We start from the raw sequence: 26,791 nt of genomic DNA on the forward strand, positions 1-26,791 counted from the left end.
CCTCATCGCTGGAGGCATGCTCCTCAATACCAAAAGCACCATCCCTTGTATATCCCCAGCGTCCATCACCGAGGAAAGCATGGGTACCTTATAGTTTGTAGAGCAGTGAAGAAACAGAGATCGGTGTATATGAAATGCCCTTTATTTGAAATTTGCCCGACTCTAGCCGAGTTTCGCTCTTTAATCGAGAGCTGCCTCAGGGGCAATTAACATCAGCAGGGCTCATCACATGCCCATAAGGTTGATGTTATTGTGTTAACGTATCCACTTTATAAATTTTTCAATCTTATTCTAAAATTAGTAAAGGAAAATAGTACTCCCTGGTAATGCTCACATCGGTATGTTGCAGCATGTGTTTATGCAATGCAGCTGAATCGACTGAGACACAGGCTACAGGACCATAACATTAGATATACCCTATGCTGCATTGCATAAACACATGCTGCAACATACCGATGTGAGCATTACCAGGGAGTACTCTTTTCCTTTACTAATTTTAGAATAAGACTGAAAAATGTATAAAGTGGATACGTTAACACAATAACATCAACCTTATGGGCATGTGATGAGCCCTGCTGATGTTAATTGCCCCTGAGGCAGCTCTCGATTAAAGAGCGAAACTCGGCCAGAGTCGGGCAAATTTCAAATAAAGGGCATTTCATATACACCGATCTCTGTTTCTTCACTGCTATACAGCCAACTGGATCGGCTTCCGATTTGTTTTCTGGGTCCATACCTTATAGTTTGTTACACCAAATGGGGATAGCGAAGGACCCCTTGACATGAAGCTGAAAAGGAAGATCACCCCTGGACAAGGAGAGGACTTGGGAAGGTAGAGGGTGGGAAAGAGTCAGAAGATGAGTAGACACTCCAAAGCCTGCAGACTCTGAGGCTTTATTTTCCTCCCGTGCAGGAAATCTTCCATTTCAATAAGAGACCCCAACAGGGAGAATTGGCCAGACAAGGAACTGCTCTGGTAATTGGTCTGGGACCACTCCTTGGGCCAAACATCAGGCCAAACTGGATAGGTGAATATGTCTGTTTCTACAAGTTGTACACCCTCGAAGCCCTGGACTTTAAATAACCAAGAGCTGCACTTGCCTTTGTCAGAAACCTTGGGGGAGCTGATCTGCCACTTCTCCTTGTCATCATCTGGTGGAAACATCACCATGGGGCATTCATTTCTTTCACCTATATGAGAACGAGAGAGAGGACAAGGTGGTCTCTTATCCAGCAAGTTAATGTCATGAGGTCAGTCCAGTGTCATTAGGTTAGCTCCATTTACAGATCACAATGCTGTGATCATGATGGTGAGGTTCAAGTCATCAGAACCCTGGGTGACTTATTGGTACTAAAAACTCCTTGCTGAAAGATTGAGGCTTCGTGAGGTTGGTTCAGGCATTTTTGAGGAGACTGGCGTGGCTGCAAAGTGGATTTCTCCTCACTGTTAGTGGTGAAATGTGGGAAAGTTCCATCTCCAGATCCTCTGTCTAGAGCAGTAGTTACCAGCCTTTTCTGTGTCATAGCACACACAGCACTGGTTCACTTCATTGTGGAATGCCATTGCCTTCCATCTCCCCCATGCCCTGGCATTATTACCTTCCCTTTCCTCTCCCCAGAATCATCGCTTTCCCTTCCTTCTCCTCCTACCCGCTTGGCATCATCACCTTTTTGTCCCTTCCCTCGCACCACCACTCTGGAATCATCACCTTCCCTTCCCATCCCTCTTCCCCCCCTCCCCCCCCCTTCCTGGCATCATCACCTTCTTTTCCGTCCTCCCTACTTCTCTGGCATCATAGTTTTCCCCTTCCCTCTCCTCCACACCCCCTTCAAGCAAATCTGTCCCTCCCTCCACTTCCCTGAGGCATTCATCTTCCCTCCTCCCCCACCACCCTGAGGCATTCATTTGTCCCTTCCACCCCACCTCCTGGGGACAATCATCTGCCCCCTCCCCATTCCTCCTGATGCATTCACCTTCCTTTCTTCCTACCCCTGAGGCACTCCTCTGTCCTGCTTCTCATGTCCCTTGGCGCAAGCATCTGTCCCTTCCTCCTCCTCCTCCAGCCCTGGATTAACCCATTAAGCAAAATATGCATGCGCAGAGGGCACCAAGGGAAGGGGGCCCCACGGAGTGCTGAAAATGTGCATTTTTTTCTGCTGCCCCCTAGTTTATAATAGTTTAATTTTATTTATTTTAAAAGTTTATATACCATTAACCACAAAGTTATGTTCTAAGCAGAGTACATCATGTGTATTTGCTTAGATTAGTATTAAATAAAAAAATAACATTTTTAAAAAGTTAATATTTAATATAATTGGGGGGTCTGGCCTGTACGATGGCCTGGAAGAAAGCTGAATTTTTAATCTCTTATTTCACCTTCAGCACTTATTGAGTCTTAATGTCTCATCAGATAAGGGGGCTCCATTGTTGGGCTGTGCTTAGGGTATCAGTTGGGCCTTAATTTGGCCCCTGTCCTCCTCTCCTGTCATTTCCTCCAACCGGCCGGGGTACTTATTTGCTCCTTCTTCCTCCTTTTCTTGCTTCTCTCAGAAGTCAAAACCCATGCGCAGTCCCGTAGTCTGGCGAGACAGTCCAGCCCTGCACAGTTCCAACTGCAGAGGAAAACTGGCAGAGGTGGAGGAGGCAGCAGGTTAAGTGCTGGAGGAGATGCTGCAGTCCAAGAGAGTTGAGGCGGAAGGACAGAAGACTTTACCACAGTCGGTAGCAGCGGCGGTGACTCTGGGCTGCCCCAACTCTTCTCCCTGCTGGGCTCTGATTGGCAAACGTAAACATTTTGCAGCACACTTGTACTTTCACCATGGCATACAAATGTACCACAAGACATTGGCTGGGGAAACCCTGGTCCAGAGTCTACCAGAGGTGCTAGCAGAAGGCGTGATGCCGGGCTCAAGGGGCTTGAGGAGGAGGAGGTGCTCGAGCCTCAGAGGCAGCTTCCTGTGCTTGGAGGCCAAGATCTGCAGAGATCATAAGAAAAGAAGCTCGCCCATGGGGACCTAGTTGAGCACTGGGACCAGGGGCTTGTGTCCAATCATGTATCCAGATCCTGAATCATAGCTCACTCTTCTTGTTCAGATTGGGGAAGAGGAGGGGAGCTAAGTAGCAGACATCCTGCCTGTTGTCTCTGGATGGCTCTTTCTGCATGGATCCAGAAAGCATTTGATTGAACGCTTGAGAATGCTACTGGTGCTCAGGCCCATATTTAGGACTAGGCAACATAGGCAACTGCCTCCAGCTCCAAATTTTAATAGGTGCCGGAGCTGCCATGCCTCTATCTGGATCTACCTCTGAGCTGTGGCACAAACACTTTTAAAACAAGCGTGTAGCATCGGGGCCTGCAGCCTCCCATTGCGCTCTCAAGCCTCTGCAGTACCTGTTTGCTCACATTTAATTGGGAGGACCAGAGAGGAGAGGAAACAGGGGAAATCTTGGATCCTCGCCCCTTTGCCTTCACATCCGCCGAACTTCCCCCTAATGACTTCTCTGCGGTGGGGGCTTGGCGTCAATGGCCTCGCCACCACCACCCACATGCTGCTGCCTATGGGTGCCAAATATTTAAATCCAGCCCTGCTGGTGCTGTCCTCTCCAGAACCCACTGTTCCAGATGCCTGCAGGATTTTGTGGGATGGACTTCCCATGGTTACTTGAAGTGATGGGGAGAGGATAGACGATGTCTAAATCTGACCAAACTCTCTAAAGCCTTGCATTGAGGTGTCCTATAACAAGTCTCCGGGAGCATCGACGGGCTGACTGTGAAGTTCTGTTTCTACAGCGAGCAGGCGCCTGATCTCTTATGGGTCCTGGCAGAAGCCCTCAAGACTGGGGAGTTACTGCTGTCATGCTGTTGCGCAATGTTAACCCCTATTACTCAAGAAGGGAAACCTGCTGATGTGAAGACCTGGTACCTGGTCTTGCTGCTTTGTACAGATTACAAGATCCTGGCTAAAGCGATCTCACTGAGGCTCAAGTCTCTGCCGGCAGACATGATTCACCTCAACCAGTCCTATGTGATCCTGGGTCAGTCCGTGTTAGGTAACATCTTCCTGGTCATTATAATAAACTATAGCCAAATATTGGTTATATTAAATATAGGAGGAAGGCTTCAGTGCATCACAGAGCAAAAAGCTCTCAATAAGGTCTGAAATACCTCCTTCCAACCTAATATCTTTATTTCATCAAATGCAAGCGTATATCAAATTTTCAAAAAATAATCTTGTGAAGCACTCTTAAAGACCCAGTGGTGTTGATAATACTGCAGCTATTTATACATGACAGTGTGTAGATTAAAGCACCTCTCTACAGAAATCAAATACATAGTACTCGATATGAAATCCTCATAGGCAGATTGTAGAAAATCACAGAAAAATTGTATTAGAAAAATAGTCTTCAAAAATGGCTCAATTAGCTTTTTTAGAGTCTCCTCAATTTCCTAAAAGGCAGTTTACAAGTCATAACAATCATCCAAAGGAACAATGATCAGTTTTATCTGCTCTAAAACCAAAATCCCACAAACCAATCTGTATTACAATTCAATCCCTCTGGTTCCAATGCATGTAACTGAAACATTCATTTTTGTTCTCTATACCTTAATTCTCTATCACGATCTCCTCCTCATGGATTTTTATTGCCTGATCAATTGCAAAGGATTTTAAAGATTCAAAAGATTTTAAACTGTTTATGGAGAAGGATCTTGCAGAGAAAACATGCCAGAAAGAAATGGTATTTAATGGTGGTGATTTGGAGAAACTGAAACAAATCACAGTGAACCTGAATGATGTGATAGGGCAAATTGAAAAACTAAAGAGTAGCAAATCACCAGGTCCAGACAGTATGCACCCCAGAGTTCTGAAAGAACTCAACAATGATACTGCAGATTTATTACTAGTAATTTGTAACCTATCATTAAAATCATATATTGTACTTGAAGATTGGAGGGTGGCCAATATATTGCCAATCTTTATAAAGGGCTCCAAGGGTGATCTAGAAAACTATAGACTGGTTACGATAGACATCACTACAGACATCAGTGATGATAAGATCATAGAAACTATTTTGAAGAACAAAATTAAAAAGCATATAAACAACATGATTTAATGGAACACAGCCAACATGGATTTACCCAAAGGAAGTCTTGCTTCACTAATCTGCTACACATTTTTAAGGGGTTAAATAACTATGTGGATAATGGTGAGTTCGTAGATGTAGTGTATCTGGATTTTCAGAAGTCATTTGACAAAGTGCCCCATAAAAGATTCCTTAGAAAAATAAAAAGTCATGGGATAGGAGGCAATGTCCTATTATGAATTGCAAACTGGTTAAAAGATAGGAAACAGAGGGTAGTACTAAATGGTCAGTTTTCTCAGTGGAGAGAGGTAAACAGTGGAGTGCCTCGGACTAGTGCTTTTTAATATATTTATAAATGATCTGGAAAAGGGAACATCAAGTTTGCAGATGACCCAAAATTATTCTGAGTTGTAAAATCATTAGAGGATTGTGAGAAATTGCAGGAAGACCTTGTGAGATTGGGAGACTGGGCATGCAAATTGCAGATGAAATTTAATGTGGACAAGTGCACAGTGATGCACATGGAGAAAGGTAACCCACGCTGTAGTTACACTGTTAGGTTACATATTAGAAGTTACTACCCTTGAAAAGAATCTGGGCACCATCATGGACAATACTTTGAAATCTTCGGCTCAGTGTGCGGCATCAGTCAAAAAAGCAAATAGAATGTTAGGAATTAATAGGAAAGGAATGGAGAATGAAATGAAGGATGTCATAATACCTCTATATTGTTCCAACATACAATTAAGCTCTGGAATTCATTGCCAGAGGATGTGGTAAAGGCAGCTAGTCTAAACCTTAAAAAAGGTTTAGACAAGTTCCTGGAGGAGAAGTCCATAATTTGTTATTAACTAGATCAGGGGTCGGGAACCCATGGCTCGTGAGCCAGATATGGCTCTTTTGAGGGCTGCATCTGGCTCGCAGACAAGTGTCGCCATACTTTCCCGCTGACCCAGCTGCTCCCCGGTCCTCCTCCGCCCGGGCTGAAAATGCTGTCAGCCCGGGCAGAACGCGGCAGGACAGCTGGAGTCAGCGGCACCGGCGTGCTCTCTTCTCCCCCCCCCCCCCCCCCCCCCCGCGGCCCGGAAGAGGAAGTGGGGGTGGGGGAGAGAGAGAGAGTGAATGAGCGAGCAAGTTTGCTCGCTCATTCACTCTCTCTCTCCCCTACCCCCACCCCAGGAACTCACGGCAGCAGCAGCCTTCTCCCAACGCTAACCTCTTCATTTTCAGCCCTCGTGGAGGCGGAATCCCATCGGCCGCGGTTGAAGATCTTCATTTTCCTCCGAGCCGCGCTGCAGTCTTCTTTTCTTCGGGTCGATGCCGAGCGCACTAGCGTGGCCTCTTCTTGCCGCGCACGCACCCGATACTCTCCACTTCCTCTTCCGGGCCGCGGGGGGGGGGGGGGCCTGTGTGTGTGTGTGTGAGTGAGAGATTGCATGTATGTGAATGATTGAGAGCCTGTACATGTGAAAGAGATTATGTCTGTAATTGAGAGCCTGCCTGTGAGAGAGAGAGAGCATGAATGTAAGTTACCATTGAGAACCTGTATGTGTAAGTTTGTGATTGAAAACCTGTTTGTGTGAAAGAGTATGTGTGTATGATTGAGATCCTTTGTGTGTGAGAGAAATCATGTGTATGTATGATTAAGAGCCTGTGTGTATAAGTAAGAGAGAGATCATGTGTGTCTGTGTGTGATTGAGAGCTGGTTTAGGTGATGGAGCATGTGAGTATGTGATTGAGAGCCTGTGTTTAAATGAGAGAGAGAGACCATGTGTGTCTGTGTGTGATTGAGAGCTGATTTAGGTGAGGGAGCATGTGAGTATGTGATTGAGAGCCTGTGTGTAAATGAGAGAGAGGACATGTTTGTAAGCATGTGAATGAGAGTCTGTGTGTGAGAGAAAAGATAGCATGTATTTATGTGATTGAAAGCCTGTGTGTGTGTGTAAGCGTGAAAAGATAGACAGCATGTGTGTAAATGTGTAATTAAGAGCCTATATAAGTGAGAGAGAAAAAAACATGTGTATATGTGAGTACTGAGAGCATGTGTGTATAGGTGTGTCATTGAGAGCCAGTGTGAGAGAGAGCGCTGGTATGTGACTGAGAGAGGAGAAAGTTCCAAGCAAACCACCCCACCTCCTGCTAATTCAGAACAATCTCAGGACACCTGGATATCAAACGTTCCCAGGTATGCAGAGCAAAAAAATTTTTGTATCCTTATTATTTTTCATTACTGGGTCTTTGTGTCTGCTATTTTGAAATATTTTGTTGGTATCTGGAAATGTTTTATATGAGTTTTTAATTATTGGATATTCCACTCATCAGCTGTTTCGAAATATGTTCTTTTTGTTAGTACAGTTTTACTGCTGATGATTTTATATTTCTTGATTTGTTTTATAAGGTTGGGTGATGTTTCTTTTTTCCTTTGTTACACTGCATACAGAGACTCTGGCTTGTTGCAGTTTCCAATTCAGTTTTTTCTGCATGCTTCTTGTTATGCGTTTTGGTCTCTTTATTCTATGTTAGGTGAGGGACAGCACGTGATTCAGGTGAGGTTTTCTGCTGGCGTGTAGTTTCTGTGTAGGACTCTATAGCAGCCTGACTTGGTCCGTTTTCCTAATAGGAGATGTATTGGTGTCGTAAGGCCTGGTGTAATATTTTCAGATACTTATTGTACTTTAAAAGTGTGATCTTACATAAAATGCACACATTTACTTGTATTTAGTTTTAAACATATTGTATGGCTCTCATGGAATTACATTTTAAAATATGTGGCGTTTATGGCTCTCTCAGCCAAAAAGGTTCCTGACCCCTGAACTAGATAGAGAAAGCCACTACTTATCCCTGGTCATTAGCAACATGGATTTATCTACCTGTGTGGGATCCTGCCAGGTACTTGTGACCTGAATTGGCCACTGTTGGAGAAAAAATATTGGGCTGACAATGGCAATTCTTATGTTCTTATTAAGTCAGAAGAAAGGGGTTGATAGGGTGGATCACGGTTACTTCATGCAAATCCTGCAGGCAGGGACAGTGCAAGGGTATTAGGCGCCATAGGCGAAACTTCTAGCTTGCCACAATCCCCCATCACACCCTCCCCATACACAATTCAAATAAATAATAACAAAATATGCATTTATGATAATATATTTTACATGAATAAGAAATGCAGTCACTTACAACATGTATATTATATTTACAAGCAGTGCTGTAAAACCGTGCAAAAAAGTAAAAATGACCCTTGGAATTGGTATTAGGTCTGTTGTAATGTGTGTTGGATGGGAGCTTGGCCCTTAAAAAGCCACAAATAAAATGAATTAAAATTTCAATATAGTAAATTTTCCATATCAAAACTGCAATAACCACCAGCAATCAAACAGTAACAACTCTACTTATGAAAAGGTAACACTGCAATTATTAACCAGGCTCTAAAATGCCAAAATACCTATTATCAGGAAAACAGAAAAAGCCAGGCTGCTATAGATTCCTACATAGAACCTACACACTAGCAGAATACATCAACTCGGTCACACATGGAAAATACAAACAGATCCTTACCAAATGCAGAATAAAATGACCATAAAGTAGTACTACAAATGTGCAGACAAAAACGGAATTGAAAACTGCAACAAGCCAAACTACGTACTGTATGCAGTGCAACAATGAAAAACAGAAGCATTACAATTCCTCATGAATATCAAACAATAAAATCAGGAAGTATAATTCATCAATAGAAGTAAAACTATACTAATACAAATAATGGGGTAGATTTTTAAAGGTGTGCACGCGCGTCCCTGTGTGCATGCTTCCCGGCGCGCACACATGGATGCACCAATTGAATAACTGTTATAAAATCCCATGGGTGTGAACTGGGAGGGAACTTCCCTACCCCCACTACCTAACCTCTCTTCCCCTTCTCCTCTCCTCCCCACTCCCTAAACCCTTTTACTTACCTTTTCTTTTTTTATTTTATTGCTTACTGCTCCGTTGGAGCATAAGCAACTTGCGTGTGCCAGCAATTGGCCGGAGGGAGCTTCCCCAACACAGTGGCAAATGGCCTCTGTACTGGCCGCCTCCAGCTCCGCCCCCACCCCGCCCCTTTCTCTGGGCCCAGCAGTTCTGTGCGTAACGGTTACACGCATGGCTAGAATCCTTTGAAAATGCACACGCAAGGCCCGGCCATGCGCATAACCCCCATTTTTTAGCGCTTTACCGATTTAAAATTCAGCTGAATATTTCAAAACAGCTGACAAAAAGAATATCATCCAATAATTTAAAACTTAAACATTTTCCAAACACCAATAAAATATTTCAAAACACAAACACCACCCAATACTTAAAACTTAAAAAGTTAAAAAAAAATCCCCTGCTGTCCATACTTGGGATCTTTTGGTTTCCAGGTGCCCTAAGATTGTGAATTAGCAGGGGAGAGGAGAGGAGTTGTTGCTCACAGTCTTTTTCCTCTCTCTCATACAAACACACATAATCACAGAACATGCTTTTCACACACACACAGACATATGCTAACTCATACAGATACAGATATGCATGCGCATGCACACACATACACACAGACATGTATGCACACATATAGACATACTCTTACAGACACACAGGCATGCTCTCTTTCAGACACATAGACATGCTCTCTCACACACAGACACAGACATGCTCTCACACACATACACACAGTCAAGCTCTAACATGCACACATAGACACAGAAAAGCTCTAACAAACACACAGACATGCTCTCACACACACAGACACAGACATGCTCTCACACATCCAGACATGCTACACACACACACACACACACATGCTAACTCAGACAGATACAGACATGCTCTCACACACATACACACAGTCATGCTCTAACATGCACACATAGACACAGACAGGCTGTAACACACACATACACGCACAGACATGCTGTCATAGGCACACACAGACACAATCTCTCTCTCACTTCCTCCCCCTCCTCATCAGAAGGATAATGGCAGACTCCTTCAGCCCCGCAGAAATGGGTGGGGGTGGGGCACTGTTGCTGCTGCTGTTCCTCCTACAATTGAATGCTGTGCGGGCCGGGGCCAATGCTGCCGCTTCATGCGACAACCTGGAGTGCGCACTGCTTTCCTCCTGCTTCTGGCCGTGACGGCATAGCCTCTCCTTTTTCTTGCCCATGCGGACCCACCACTTCCTTTTCTGGCCACATGGGTGGTAAGAAGGAGAAACCATGCCATCACCACCCCCAGACTGACAGAGCTTTAGTTGGCCACCATCTGCCTAATGCTTCCACCGGCCCTGCCTGCACGCATTTGCATTTGGCTCATATCTCATGAGGGTTCTTCAACTCCTATACAGGTCTTCAGAACACCTTGTAAAGGTAAGTTGTTCCCTGACAGTGCCTCAGGTATTTGATTGAAGAGTATGTCAAACAATTGTATGCACTAGCCATCAAGCCTTTCCTGCCCTTGCTGATATTTCAAGATCTCAAATTGTGGGTCACTCTCTCTGCTTTTGCTGATGATGTGCTCCTCATGGCCTCCGGAAGGGGAGTAGACTTACCAGCAGGTCTGCTCTGCTGCATCTTTAGCAAAGATAAATTGTGCCAAATATTCCTGTTTCTTAGTAGGAAGACAGAGGGACATACTCTGTGATGCTTTCTATGACCTGGCATGGATTGGGGAAGACCCTGAAATACTGAGGAGTCCACCTGTTGTCTGTAGAGGCCATGGCCTCTGTCTACTGGTGTGAGCTAGAAGACGAGGTAGCTGCCCAAGATTATGGACAGATCTGCTGAAATTGCTGTTCTTCAGGAGAAGGGCCTCGGTAATCAACCTGTTGGTAGCAAGCATGCTGTGATGCCGGTTGATCGCTCAGAGTCTGACCCTGGTGATCTTGGCCTGGACACAGAAAAAGTTGCTGGTTTGGTTCTGGGCCAGAAAGAATTTTAATTTTGTAGGTGTTCTAAGGTTCCTGTGGGAGAAGGTGGACAAGGCTTGGTGTACATGCAAAGTAATGTCCATACCTTCTGCCTGTAGATCATATGTACAGACTCACCTCTGCAGTGGTGCATACTGGCCTATTATTTTGTTCACCAGTTGCCGCATTTATGATATGAACAACCACTTTTCTGTATCCATTTGAATGATTTCAGCAGAGGCCTCTTGAGGCTTCTGGTCTTATATTAAGATCTGATAAGAGCCTGGAAGATGAACTTCATTGAGAGAATCACTAGCATCCATGAGTGTATTATTCCTATACAAGCTTATACTTTACAATGCTGCCTGGTCAAAAGCATGCTTGTGTCCCCTGTAGTTTGGCATTGACTAATCTTGGCTGGGATCACAGGGGTCAAGGATCTCCTGGACTACAATTAACATGGGTTAGTAATACCAGAGACCCTGGATCATCTCCTAAGCCTAGCAAACAATTGTCTGCTCCATGAGATCAAGGGCATTCTGTCCCCCAACCAGCACACCTTTCTTGAGGGGTTTTGTAGGCCAGAGGACCCCAATGACCTTTGAGCATCAAGCCTCTGGATCTACTCATCAGTCTCAAACTCCATAAAGCCCCTCAGCCTTCCCATCCTAACAAAACAATCCATTCAGGTTCTTGGAGTTTGCCCCAACAATAAGATTATGCATTGTTTTGAGGCAGACTCCCTATTATCTTGTGCTGCCCTCTAGCAGATATCTTCTAGCAGAATGCTTTGCCGTCATTTGAGGTTGACGACTCTCAGTGGGCAGCCTTATTTTCCCAGCTAGTCCCAAAAGCCATTGGGGACCTAGGACGAAGAATTTTGAATGGTGCTTTTTGCATTGGTGAGTTTTTAGCATGTTTCACAGACTCCTCACTCTCTCGCCCCAGTGTTTCATGGTATTATTTTTCTGTGCAAGATTGCAGCCCCTTTTTCTTTCGGTAAAAAAACCCAAACTGCTGCTGCAACTTTGGCTTAATTTCTTCCCCCACTTTTTTATTTTAGAGTATACCATCTCAGGACACCAGCATACAGGGCAAGGGATCTCTCTATCATCTATTCCTGGTTCTTGTGAACATGGCTATCCATAAGAAGAAGATGCAGTGCTTAGATAGGGAGATACCCTTGGCTTCTGGGCAATGATGCAAACCTTGCCTTTGAGCAGAGCAGTATGTCATGCTGTCTACTGGTTTAATTAATGCCTGTACTGGCCACTGGATACCGAACAGCATGCTCTGCTCTTCCCCTGTCCCTGGGACTTTGTTCTCTCTAAGAAAAAAAGGGCTAGAAACCTGTGTGTGCAGTGGAATAAAATCAGGATTTGATTATCTGCATGGAAAAATGGAGCGAGTTGGCACCCCTAGTTGTACGATAAACCACGAAGAGATAGATGGACCCAAAAGGTTGTCAAGCTCTGCCCCATTCATAGTTACTGATGTATTGCACAGAGCTGGGATTGCTATGCAAGGGACAGTCTGGAACAGATGGAGTGAGGAAGAACATGGGCTGGTGGGGGGTTAAGAGGATGCTTTGTGAGTCGGGGTTGTCAGTCGGCTCCATATCATCTGGGCAGGTTGATCCAGCTCGTGTTCTGGTCCCATTATCTTCATGGGCTTGTAGCCTTGTTTATTAGAAAGAGGTCTGGGGTAACAGGAAAAAGGGTGGGGCGGAGGGTGAGTCTGAGAGGAAAGGTGCAGGAAGGAGCATGTAAGAAAGGCTGATTTGATTTCTAGATAAATTGGTAGCCTGTCCATGCAGGGATTTTATAGTTCATTTTTTAAATATTTTTTTTTACAATTCTCCTGTGACCTAAACTAATTTGGCAATCTCTGAGGTCTCTGAGTACACTCTCTGCTCAGCTCATAGTACTAGGGATGGTTCCACGTCCCCCTTTGCTTTAATCTTTCATTACATTTTTTTTTTTTATTCAGGGGTTTGAAGATAAGGTGGAAAAAATGGAGCTTTCAGCTTATCTTGCTTGCTTATTGTGCAAAAGTGGCCTTTAGCTGTGAAATCTGACCTGGTTTCAGAAGGCAAAAGAGACACGATAAGGTCAGGGTGTGGGTTACCTTGGCAACCTCCTCCTCCAAAAGTACTTGGAAATCCCGTGTGCCAGTGACTGGGAGAGGAATACACTTGCTACCATAGGCTGGCACCAGACTGGCACCCTGCACTGAAGTCCACCTTATGCTCGTCACTGGATGTTTCTTCTTTCATTCCTTCCCTAAGGAAATAAGTTGTTTTTTTTCACTCTTTGAACCTTGGTATGTACTCTGTGTACTCAGGCCTAGACCTTTTGTCCTTCCTATATAAGTGTTCTTAAAAGTTTTTAGATAACTCAGAAAAAAAAATCATCAAGAGTCTCTTTGTTCTGGTTTTCTTCCATTCCTGAGGCAACGTTAGGACTGAACGTTTTTAAAAGTGTCTTCTCTTTAGCCACTCCTACCATTCTAAAAATCTAAATAAAATTGGGAGAAGGGGTGCACTGTGAGCTGATTGTCATCAGTGTCCTCATGCAGCAATTGCAGTAATACGTGTAAAGCATAGATACAACTCGGACAGCTGGTTACCAATCATGTGGTGCTTTGAACTTCAGATCTTATCTTTAATACACAGAGGGGCGGATTTTAAAAGCCCTGCTCGCGTAAATCCGCCCGGATTTAGGCGAGCAGGGCCTTGCGTGCCGGTGCGCCTATGTTCCATAGGCCTGCCGGCGTGCGCAGAGCCCCGGGACTCGCGTAAGTCCCGGGGTTTTTCGAGGGGGGGGTGTCGGGGGCGTGTCGGGGGCGGGGCCGATCGGCATGGCGTTTTGGGGGCGGGACGCAGCGTTTTGGGGGCGGGCCCGGGGGCGTGGTTTCGGCCCGGGGCGGTCCGGGGGCGTGGCCACACCCTCCGGAACCGCCCCCAGGTCGCGTCTCGGCGCGCTAGCGGCCCGCTGGCGCGTGGGGATTTACTTCTCCCTCCGGGAGGCGTAAATCCCCCGACAAAGGTAGGGGGGGGGTTTAGATAGGGCCGGGGGGGTGGGTTAGATAGAGGAAGGGAGGGGAAGGTGAGGGGAGGGTGAAAGCGAGTTCCCTCCGAGGCCGCTCCGATTTCGGAGCGGCCTCGGAGGGAACAGTGGCAGGCTGCGCGGCTCGGCGCGCGCCGGCTACACGAAATTGGCAGCCTTGCGCGCGCCGATCCTGGATTTTAGCAGATACACGCGGCTACGCGCGTATCTGCTAAAATCCAGCTTACTTTTGTTTGCACCTGATGCGCCAACAAAAGTACGCGAAGGCGCACTTTTTAAAAATCTACCGATTTCAGAGCGGCCTTGGAGGGAGCTCGCTTTCGCCTTCCCCTCCCTTCCTCTATCTAACCCACCCCCCTGGCCCTATCTAAACCCCCCCCTACCTTTGTCGGGGGATTTACGCCTCCCGGAGGGAGAAGTAAATCCCCGCGCGCCAGCAGGCTGCTAGCGCGCCGAGACGCACCCTGGGGGCAGTTCTGGAGGGCGCGGCCACGCCCCGGACCGCCCCGGGCTGAAACCACGCCCCCGGGCCCGCCCCCGAAATGCCGCGTCCCGCCCCAAAACGCAGCGCTGATCGGCCCCGCCCCCGACACGCCCCCCTCGAAAAACCCCGGGACTTACGCGAGTCCCGGGGCTCTGCGCGCGCTGGCAGGCCTATGGAACATAGGCACACCGGCACGCAAGGCCCTGCTCGCGTAAATCCGGGCGGATTTACGCGAGCAGGGCTTTTAAAATCCGCCCCTTAATGATAGAAGTTCATGTAGCATCACTTCCAGTGTACAGATCTATGTGCCATCACGTTTATTGTAGTCTTGGAGACACCATCTTTCTGAACTTTGCATTGTTTTTGTGAAACCAGAGAAAGGGCATTTACTGTAGCTGATCCTATGTGGTGGAATGCTCTAACTGATGAACTAAAGGCAGAGGTATGCGCTGCGACTTTTAGAAAAAAATTTCTAAAAACAGTATTATTTCCTCAAGTGTTTGGAAATGATTGAATCTTGAATTTCTCACATGATATTATGTTAGGTACTGCACTATTGAACATACACTGCTGATCTGTGAAGGAACTGTGTTGAGTGAATATGGGTAGCTTGAATTATGCTTATCTAGCATATGCTAGTCTATTTGGCAGGTTAAGTTTATTTTTGTCAAGCTGTTTGTTGTTGTCATTGTCATTTCATGAAGGTTTAATTTCATGAAGGTTTAATTTGAGTTGTAACCGGCCTAGAATGGATGATAGAGTGTGAAATAAATATTCTAAGCAAATAAATAAATAAAAATAAAGAGAGGATCTTTATCAGAGCCCCATTCAGGCATCAAACTGATACATATAAACTATGAATACAGCACAGACAGTTGAAGAGCGACTCTTCATCAGATCTCCATGCAGGAATCACACCGAGTCATATAAAGCATGAATGCAGCACAGACAGCTAAACCACAGATCTTTATCTAAGCAACCATTATATTGGTACATATAGGGGTAGATTTTTAAAAACTGCGCGATCACGTACTTTTGTTTGCGCAGCAGGCGCAAACAAAAGTACGCTGGATTTTATAAGATACGCGCATAGCCTCTAAAATCCTGGATCGGCGCACGCAAGGCTGCCGATTTTGGGCAGCTGGCGCGCGCCGAGCCGCGCAGCCTGCCTCCGTTCCCTCCCCTCACCTTCCCCTCCCTTCCTCTACCTAACCCACCCCCCGGCCCTATCTAACCCCCCCCCCCCCCACCTTTATCCATGGATTTACGCCTCCCGGAGGGAGACGTAAATCCACGCACGCCAGCGGGCTGCTGGCGTGCCGTGCTCCGACCCGGGGGCTGGTCCGAAGGCCTGGACCACGCCCCCGGGCCGGCGCCACGCCCAGGTCCCGCCCCAAAATGCTGCGTCATCGGGTCCCACCCCCCCCCCGACACGCCCCCGACACGCCCCCTTCCGAAAACCCCGGGACCTACGCGCGTCCCGGGGTTCTGCGCGCGCCGGCGGCCTATGGAAAGTAGGCGCGCAAGGCCCTGCTCGCGTAAATCCGTCCGGATTTACGCGAGCAGGGCTTTGAAAATCCGCCCGATAGAGAATAAAATATAGAATAAACAGTTGAAGATTGGATCTGCTTCTGAGCCCCAAGCAGGCGTCACTATGATATGTGTAATTATTAATACAGCATGGCCAGCTGAAGGCCAAATTTATACATAGGAAGGAGATTTTTAAAAATAAGACATGGCTATATGAAAAGGTGCACATACCAAAAAGTGTTAAAAACATCATATACTATGTTAGAAAAGAAAGGAGACCTAGGAATAAGACTAAGGTAATGTTCAAAAGAATTCCGCACATAAAAACAGCATATATGTAAATATATGGAGCACACATGTGAATACCCAATTTTACAAAAGGGTGACATACACATGTATACTCACTTTCACGAGAGAAAGTATGCACAAAGTGGGCGGGACGGAGCATCGTTAGCAACTTTGCACATACTTTGCTATTTTATAAAAAACATACATGTGAATGCCGTCAAGACTACCTGAACATTTTTTACTACAGCTGATTTACACACCAAATTCAAACTTGCATTATCTTTTTCTCAGCTTGGTGTTAGGTGTCAGGCTTCTCCTGGTGAATGGACACTGTAGCAGGCTAGGAGGAGAGGCAGAAGGCATGGGGGAGCAATCAGGAAAATCGTGGATCTTGCCCAGAATTGTGTTTTCCTGTAACCTTTAATTTTGTAAGGTTTGCTCTCAGCCAGATAGGTTTGCTGGTTTTCTTTGGGGGGAACCTCTTCCAGGCACTTCTAGGGGGATCTAATAAGCTGACCAGCCATCTCCATATGTATTGATCAGTTTCTGGATGCTTTTCTCAGAAAAAAAAATAAAAAGACTATATATCTTTTCCTCAAAAAAAGACAGCAAAAACAACAAATTATGACTGATGTCTACAAAATTGCATGCTTGCCCTCAGCTTTTGGGGGCTATCGATTGCACTCACATCCCTATAAGGGCACCAGCGAGTGGAAAAAAACACTTACCACAATGGAAGGGCTGCCATTCTCTCAATATGCAAGAGATCTGTGATGCCAAGGGGCATAGTGCCAGGTTTCTGGGATCCTATCACAATGCTTACAACCTCTCACAGTCAGGAATTCATGACTGCTTCCAAGGTCACATTATGCTGCTCTTGCTATAACCACACAGCTACCAACCTCTGTCCCTTTTTTCTCTCTGATATCCAGATGGACTTATCGCTTAGGTCTAGGAGGCCCACTACAGCTTCTATCTGGGATCAACCCCGCTGCCTACCACCATAGGATATCTCAATGAGCTATTCTCTGCCTTTTCCCTTGCAGATGATAAAGAATATCTGCTCAAAACCTGGCTCATGATCCTGCTGAGATACCCACAGACTGCAGCAAAAGGGTCCACTGCAGTCTAGCACAATCATCGAGAGCGCCTTTGCAGAACACATTTCTGCTGCCTGGGGGATGTCTTCTCTACAATCCCACCAAGGTCTGTGACATCTTTCTAGCCTGCTACATGCTTCATAACCTCACCAAAACCAGAGGCCTGACCTGAGCGCTAAGATATTGTAAGACATACATTGCCAGACTTACCAGCAGGCTGTAGAGGAAAAGGAACTCTTTGATTCAAAGATATTTTCAATATTTACAAGACTATGATGATATTAGTGCATGGAAAACAATGACTGGATGCTTCCTAGGCTATCCTCTCTTTGGGGGGGGGGGGGGGGGGTTGGCCTCATTGCCTTGTAGGGCCCAGTCTGGTGCTCCTCTGCAGTGGTGCATGGTCACTGCTCACAATGCCTTCCGAGGGCATGGACACTGAGGGCAGGGGCAGGGAGTCAAAGCTACAAAGGGGCTGTGGGGTGGTCAGTAGGTCCTGAGAACTGACATCAGGGTGGGGCCAGAGGCTGAAGGCCTGCCAGTTGTAGTGTACCTCTGCTACCATGGGGATGGACTCTTCCATGTGGTGCTGCTGCTGCTAAAAAAGGAAAAGGGGGAAGCCGCGACCTGTCCACTAGCAGAGGGGGAGTTTTCCTCTGTGGTGATGGAGGTGTACCCGGAAGAAGCATTAGTGTATCCAGTAGAGTGTGAGGCATCATCATGGGTGACTGTGGATCCACTGGGGAGCTTCCCACCGGGCTGGCGGAACAAGAGCAAACGGTAGAACAATCTAGGGCAGTGATGGAACTGCTGCAAATGCTGGAGGAGGCAGCATTTATTTGTATTTATTTATTTAAAAAGCTTTTATATAATGCTATTTGGATATAACCATCATAACGGTTTACACAATATTTGTCATTATCTAACAAATAACAAGCAACATCCAGGGGTTTGGTGGTTGCCATGGAGCATTCCATACTCACTGCAATTGGCAGTGTGGCATCTGCTGCTGCATCTCCCTCCAGGCATTGGTCATGCCCTGCAATTCCTCCTGCAGTATTCTGCCAAGGCCCTGGATCTCCTGACAGATACCCCGCATTTCCTCATGCACCACTTCCTTCAGGCCCTGGATGTCTCTCATTTTATTGCAGTCAACTCCAATTTATCACCTCAATTATCTATGCTTTACCTATTAATATAATTTTATGACTAAAGAACATACATGTTGTGCTATCTTAATCAATGTAGTTGTATATGTTCAACATATAAAAAACAAAAATAATTTAGAAAAAAAATTTTTTGGATGGAATGGAAAGTTTCATATTTTTTTATTCATATTACCCCATGGTAATGATATGTTAATTTTTTAATCATTAACAATCCACTATTTATATATAGAGCATACCAAAATATCAAAAACGTGTCAATGTTCGAATAAAAAAAAATGTGCTCTTCCATTCAATTTCATCAAAATAATTTAAAAAAAAAAAATCAATCTATGAATTCAAACACTGCTGTTCACTTCTATTGTTCTCTAATTTTGTATCAATGCTGCAACATTCAAAGCTGACGTGAATTTAAATTGTTACCGTCCTCCCAACGGGGTCACGTTTCAAACCTCCAAGGTCTTTCCTCAGGGGATGTTAATATCTTCAATCTGTCGTTTCCTTATCCACTTAATTCAGTGCATTGTAACTCATGTGCAATCTTTTTTTCTTCGGCTTGAATTTCTAAGCTGTTCCAAATGCCATCAACAGTTATCACTGATGCATATATACTGCTTCAACCAATTCAAATGGTCCAATCCCAAACTTTCCACTGATGTCAATATGTCACGTATTCATTATACTAAAACAGATCGATCCAGTTCTTCATTTAAACCCCTCAGTGTCTGCGCTTTTAAAGTGAAAATCCAGAATGCCTCCCTATAGTTTGTCACCCCTCTTGATGACATCTTTACGTGATCAAGAATAGTCCATTTCAACTGTGTGAAACTATGATCATACTGTATTTTTTAATTTTACTTGACATCACGACCGCTTTTGATACCATCAATTATGATTCTTTGATAGCTAGACTCCAAGAAAACGGTCTTAAAGAATCTACTTTATCCTGGTTCAAATCATACTTTGTAAATCAATCTTTCAAAGTCAAATTAGGGCCTGCAGAATCCGTCAATGTGCCCCTTAGCTCTGGTGTTCTTCAGGTTTCTTCCCTTTCTCCTACTCTGTTCAACATTTACATGGCTCCGCTTTGTAAATTTCTGATAGGTCTAGGACTAATCCACTACATTTATGCGAATGATGTCCAGATCCTTCTCCCAATTAAAGACTCAATTCATAATGCTCTCAAACTCTGGGAAATGTATTCTAGTTCCATTAAACAACTCCTCACCCAAATGTCTTTATCTTTTAAATGACTCGAAAACTGAAATTTTGCTCATATGTAACAAAATCACAGAGAAAATTACATTTACCATTACATCATGCCTTCCTTCTTACCAAATTAACCAAGAAGTTAGAGATCTAGGTTGTATTCTAGACAGTGAGCTCAATCTAAAGGCTTTCATTAGAACCACAGTCATAGAGGGCTTTTATAAACTTCAAATATTGAAGAAACTTAAACCACTGCTCCATAAGAGTGATTTCCGGACGGTCCTTCAAGTCTTAGTACTATCAAAACTTAATTATTGTAATGCTCTCCTTTTAGGATTGCTTCTGTAGTAATCCGTCCTTTGCAACTTCTGCAAAATGTAGCGGCACGCCAACTCACCAATTCAAGGAAATTTGATCATATAACCTCCATACTAGCTAACACTAATTCAAAAAACTATTTACGGAGAGAACATGGATTGGTTAAATGCATCCTTGCGTATACACACACCTGCTTGTAACTTAAGATCATCAGGCAAGGCACTTCTTTTAATACCTTCTCCCAAATCCGCTCATTTAAACTCAGTTAGAGAAAGGGCCCTTTCGCTGGCTGGGCCAAAACTCTGGAACTCTTTACTGCTTGATATCTGACAAGAAGCAAACATATAATCTTTCAAAAAAATGTTAAAAACATGGCTGTTTGAGCAGACCTATTCTCAACCAGGTTAATCCTTTGTTATTTATGGTCTCCCCCCCGTTATTTATTTATTTTTAGACAAGAATTGTTTATTTTAGTGATTTGTTTTATGTAGGTTTTATAAAAACTCTGTATTTTATTATTTTGTAGTTTGTTTGTTTTTGTTTGATTACCCAATAATTTATACTTTTCTGGTTTTTTTTATTGGGCATTTTTATTCTTTACTTTTTTATTTTATCTTATTTTATTTATTTTATTACTTTGATAATTTACAAGTGTTTTTATATAGTTGTTTACTTGTTTTATTGGACCAGGATTAAAATTTGGTCCTAGTCACAATGTAAACCATTTATTTATTTATTTTATTTAGAAACTTTTATATACCGACTGAAGTGAAAAACAAATGTTCGGTATATAAATATGTTAAATAAATAAAATAATAATAAATATACAATGCTGTACTATGGGGGCCGTAAGTTGTTCATTCTTTAGACGTGATTTATGTTCATTCAATCGAATCTGCATGGTACGGGTAGAACGTCCCACATAAATTTTCGGGCAAGTACAAATTAAAGCATAGACTACAAATGTAGAGGTACAATCAGTCTGTGATTTCCGCAGTACTCTATATTTAGTGACTGGATCAACCCAATATTCAACTTCAATGCAACTAATGCAATGAAAACATCGCCCACATTTAAAATGACCCACCTCACCCCTATTGAGCCCTACAGGAAACTGAGCATGTACCAATCGGTCCCATATGTTCTTACCCCATGTGATGACAATTAATGGGGGTTCACGGAAAATCTCATTATTTTTATTTTTTATTTGTTGAATATATACAACTACATCGATTTAAGATAGCACAGCATGTGCGTTCTTTAGTCATAAAATTATATTAATAGGTAAAGCATAGATAATTGAGGTGATAAATTGGAATTGGATTTGAGTTTATTTTTGATCCCTCAATAGTGAAAATTTGTGTTTTAGTTTGGTTTATTACAGTTTTTTGCTCATTTTATTGCAGCATATTGTTCTCTGCTAGAGTGCAAGGCATTTCTTCTTCTCTACCATAGAAGCTGCCTTCTTCAAGGTGCCTATCCTCCCCTCATATCCAGCATGCTGCAATACTTCAGGAGTAGGTGGCTGGTGTAAGTGACCCTTGTCTCCTCCTCTGCCTTCTCCTCTTCCTTCTCTTAACAAAGTCTGGTGGCACTCAACAACTATTGTCACCTCTATCTCATTCTCCTCTCTGTCAGATCTAGACTCTGCTGACCCTCCTCTTCCTCCTCATTGTCTTCCTTTGGGTTTGCTGGCAGCACTCATGCATGCCAACTAGCCCTTCTAAGGCCATTGCTTCCAGAATCATCAGATTCATGGCCATTCTCTTCCCCTGTAAAAAGATAAAAATGGATGCATTGTCACTACACAGTTTATCTGGTAATTTCTCTTTTCTACCACTGTACTTTCCTTATAGGCATGGAGAACTACAGTCTCCTGCTACTCAACTGACTTCTAATCTAGCATTGCCTTGGATGCCTATACTTACATTTATTTATTTATTTTATTTATTTATCAGTTTTTTTATACCGACATTAAAATACACATCATATCGGTTTACATTATAACATTAGGTAGAAATTAGAATGAACAGGGAATTGTACATTTTTTCTCACCTTCATGTATGCACAAAAAGAGGACAGACAGCTCGGATGTGGCTATTGACAGTTGACGTATTTACATGTATGGTTTTCCACATTATTAGTCATTCCATGAAAGCTTCTTAAATGCCTTTCTTACAAACACAGCTCACCTTGGCAGCCTTCAGAACACGAAGGCTCCTACACCTCTCACAGCAGCCTCTGAAATGGTGCTGAGGATAAAAGAAATTTAGCTTGCCGGCTTGGATAAAAGAAATTTAGCTTGCTGGCTCCTCTTCCCTCATCCTAGCCTGTTTCTTCTTTACCTGGTGTTGAAGGTTTCGCCACTTGTGACTCAGGTCTTGCACACTCCTATTGTTATGGAAGACCGCATTGAGACAGTGGCAAATTCTTGCCCTGGTCCACTCTTTTCAGTAGAACTCCACACTCTGTGACTCCTTCCCCTATAAAATATGCTAGACCTCCATTACCTCCTTCTCCAGAAGGTGCACCTTCCATGGCTGGAAGTTATGCTTCTTAAGCAGGGCTCCTCTTGCAAACATGGTGCAGTTAGGAAGGAAGGCTATACGACTGCACTTATAGTCACGCGTTCATGCGTAAAAGACATTCATATGCATATAAGGGGGGCACGCTTTACGTGTGTACAATTTATGCATGAACTTTTATAAAATAGCAACCGTACATGCGTAAGTTATTCTCACATATATTGGCTGCATACACGTGCATCAATTAATTGTAAAGAAGTGGTATACACATATATTTTCCTCATAAGTGTGTACAGAGTTGGTCCACAATAGGGTTTCCTGCAGGCCGCATGTCATCAGAGACAGGCTGAGCTGGTCCAGGATTTATCCCTACTGCTTTCAACAGAGGTAACACTGGGACTGGCTCTGCCTGCCCCTGATGACATGGAGCCTACAGGTTACCCTCCTCCATCTTCTCCATCTGAAGTTTTGAACTTTTATTTGTTGGCCTTTGCTTTTATTCCTTATAGCTGGTATTTAATTATTAAGGACAAGACAAGGATGAGTGTAGAACCTTCACTCTGCAACTAACAATCTGCTTGGAAAGTGTATATGTCCTGTGTTTTGGAAGACATCAAGATATTAGTCTCTACTGGGTCTCATTAGTGACATCTACCCTACAAACTCTGTGTAGTGTAATTGATATCTGGATGGGAAGTAGCTGAAGGAAATTACAGTTCAGACCATGCTTCAGGTGATTGCCCTCCAGCTTTGAAGGCTTGCTTGGGGGCAATCCCAATTTTAGGGTCCTTCCCAATTATAGGTGATATAGGAGGGTGAGGATGTAAGCTCATGAAAACATCTAGAGTCCCTGATAGCACACAGCTGTGCTAGAGTCCTCAAATACTCCTAAAGCCTAGATCTTGTAGAAGACAGGGCAAAACAGTCCTCTGGCAGGCAGATTTCCATTGGAAAGTGAGTCTTTCTGAAATATAAGTGTTGGCATGGTGTTGAAGGGATTTGCTGCTGGATGCAGGGAGCCGTTGGAGGTTTACATAAGAACATAAGAAAATGCCATACTGGGTTAGACCAAGAGTCCATCAAGCCCAGCATCCTGTTTCCAACAGTGGCCAATCCAGGCCATAACCATTCCCTACTGGGGAGAAGAGCTGGTGTGCACAGAGCGAAGGTGAGGTTGGGTCCTGCTGTTACATCAGCCACAGTAGTACTTCAGGTAGGTCTTCTTCAAGATGGGTTTATACAGATGATTCTGCCTAGTTCTTTCTTATATTGCACCCTTATTTGTGAGATAGAGGTGCTTTGATATAAGTAGATGCAGACTGTTTATTTATTTTGGGGATGTATATGCTACAAATCCAAGCTGTATATGAAAGGACCACTAAATGTCAGGTCCTTCTCTCCCCATTGAGTGTTCTTAGAATTTGGGAAGCTGACAAGATATTTCCCTCAAATAAGGTATACTAGTGTTTGTGAGTTGGCCACACTCACATCTTTGTCACTTGTAAGAAGTTAGACGTAACAGCTTGGATGTGTAGTGCACATTCAGTTAGAACATTCAGGGGAGCTAAGTATAGAATGCACCTCCTAATAACCAGATGTTAAACCGAATAATCCATTAAGAATGAGCGCAGGTTTGAGAACAGAGGTGTATGCCAAAGTGCATGCATGGCTGCATGTGGCTGTGAGAGTGATGGAGGTGGCAATGTAGAAAGGGACCGGACACGGGGATTGCATGAGTTACAGCATGCATAATAATGAGACACACATGGATTTTTTTTAATAAATGTAAAATATTTTTATAACTTTATTAAAATTGCAAGACTGTTTACAATGAAAATTAAAATTAGGGAAGGGGTGGGAGAAACTAGGAAGCAAGCTATTTATAAAACTTAAAACAGCTCAGGAACCTCAGGAGGCAAAGTCCTGATAGGTCTGTTGTCTGTGGCTGTGGCCTCATGCCCAACAGCTCAAGAGCCTCTGTATAATCCTCTTGAGCCTGGGTGAGCCACTCCACCACCTCCAGCAGACTCCTGAAGTCATCCCAGGCTGCGGATGGCCTCCCCCCATCCTCTCTATAGCCACCCCTGTGGTAACAAGAGTAAGGGCCTCTGGGCTAGGAGTGGGGCTCCAGCCACAGATTCCACCTCTGCAGCCAAGGGATGTTGCAGTGATTCTAATTGAAGGTGTTGAGTGACCTGCCTACTTCCTTCACCAAGCAGGGGGCAGCATTATGACCTACATGCTGAGGTCCTGGGGCCAAATGGGAAGGAGGCCCTACTATGAAGGGGAGGGTGATAGGGGCACTAGTGGCAGTAGCTTAGCGCAGCCAGTAGAGGGTGGGTGGCTGCTGTGCTTCTGCAGGGTCAAGGAGTATTAGTGGTGGTGGTGGTGGTGTTGGCTGGCGCTCCCCTGCAGTGGGCATAGCTGTTGCTACAGCTGGAGGTACTGAGGGCTTGAGGGCTTTCTCTTCCTCCTCCTTGGAGATGGTGTTTTCTGTGAATATAGAGAAAAGTATGTGTGTTAGTCTATCTGCTGGTGTAGTCAGAGGTTGATATCAATCACAAACCTCTACCCTTTCACACACTGTATTCCAGCGTACCTTATATGTGAACCCACAAAACCAAAAACAATTGTTACACTGGTAATTAATTCATATGAATTAATCTCGCCAAATATATGTAGGCCCCTCACTCTAAGGGTCTGTCAAAGTCATACAGACTCCTAATTAGGTATAGGGCCACCTTGCTTTAATTGTAAACTATTTAAATTTTTGAACTTTTTTGCAGTTTTTTCTTTTTTTAAAATGTCAAGCAAAATGATCACTACTGGGCATTAAATCACCGCTGTTCATAGCACAAAAGTATCAAAAGATACGAGAGGAACCGCAATACTCATCTGTTGCCAAATTTTGGCTGGTCTCCAGCCAAAATTTGGCAACAGATGAGTATTGCGGTTCCTCTCGTATCTTTTGATACTTTTGTGCTATGAACAGCGGTGATTTAATGCCCAGTAGTGATCATTTTGCTTGACATTTTAAAAAAAGAAAAAACTGCAAAAAAGTTCAAAAATTTAAATAGTTTACAATTAAAGCAAGGTGGCCCTATACCTAATTAGGAGTCTGTATGACTTTGACAGACCCTTAGAGTGAGGGGCCTACATATATTTGGCGAGATTAATTCATATGAATTAATTACCAGTGTAACAATTGTTTTTGGTTTTGTGGTAGTCAGAGGTTGAACATAAGACTTGCCATACTGGGTCAGACTAAAAGTCCATCAAGCCCAGTATTCTGTTTCCAACAGTGGTCAATCCAGGTCAGAAATGCCTGGTAGGATCCCAGAAGGTAAATGGATTCCATGCTGCTCGTCCCAGGGATAAGCTGCATTAATATAGTTAGAGCACAGCATTTATGGGAGAGTTAGAGGCAATGGGTAGTGATTCTATCGGTTGAACACCCATCTGTTTTAGGGGATTGCTGGCCATATAAAGGTTCCCAGAAATATCTGGACCTCTTTATAGCATCCTTTACTGCATGCAGTGAAGCTAGTGATAAGAGCTCAGAGGCTGACTCATTGGTTGAGAAGTATGTGTAGGAGTGTGGCTAGGATTCCAAGCTGCCAATGGCCATGATGCAGGCATAAGGCAATGGGCTCTTGTAGGAAGCAAGGCATTGTGGTAAGGGTATTAATAGAAGAGTTGGTTCTAACATCTAATATTGTCCTATTAGGCCATTAAATGAAGTTTTTCATGAAAGGGAAGGCCATGACCCAGGAATGTATGAGGTTGGCTGTCTATCTATGTACATGAGGGATTCTCGTTGCTCTTGGCAGAGAAAGGGTCCTATTGAGCGGCCAGGCAATAATGGAGCCTCTGATGGAAACAGGAAATAGACAGAGCATGTTGACTTGCCCGTGAACTTCTTTCCAGCCTCCTCCATCCTGACATTCAGCTGGTCGAGCCACTCCCTCTCCTTGCTGCACAGTGCCTGGGCCTTCTTCTTTAGGTCCTCAATCTATATAAAGGAGAAGTAGGAATAAAATGTTGTTAGTTTACTATAACTAATTGTGTGACCTTCTAACTGCAAGGTTGCTTCATTTCCC

Source organism: Rhinatrema bivittatum, chromosome 3 (assembly GCF_901001135.1).
Source record: "Rhinatrema bivittatum chromosome 3, aRhiBiv1.1, whole genome shotgun sequence".
Lineage (NCBI taxonomy): Eukaryota > Metazoa > Chordata > Amphibia > Gymnophiona > Rhinatrematidae > Rhinatrema > Rhinatrema bivittatum.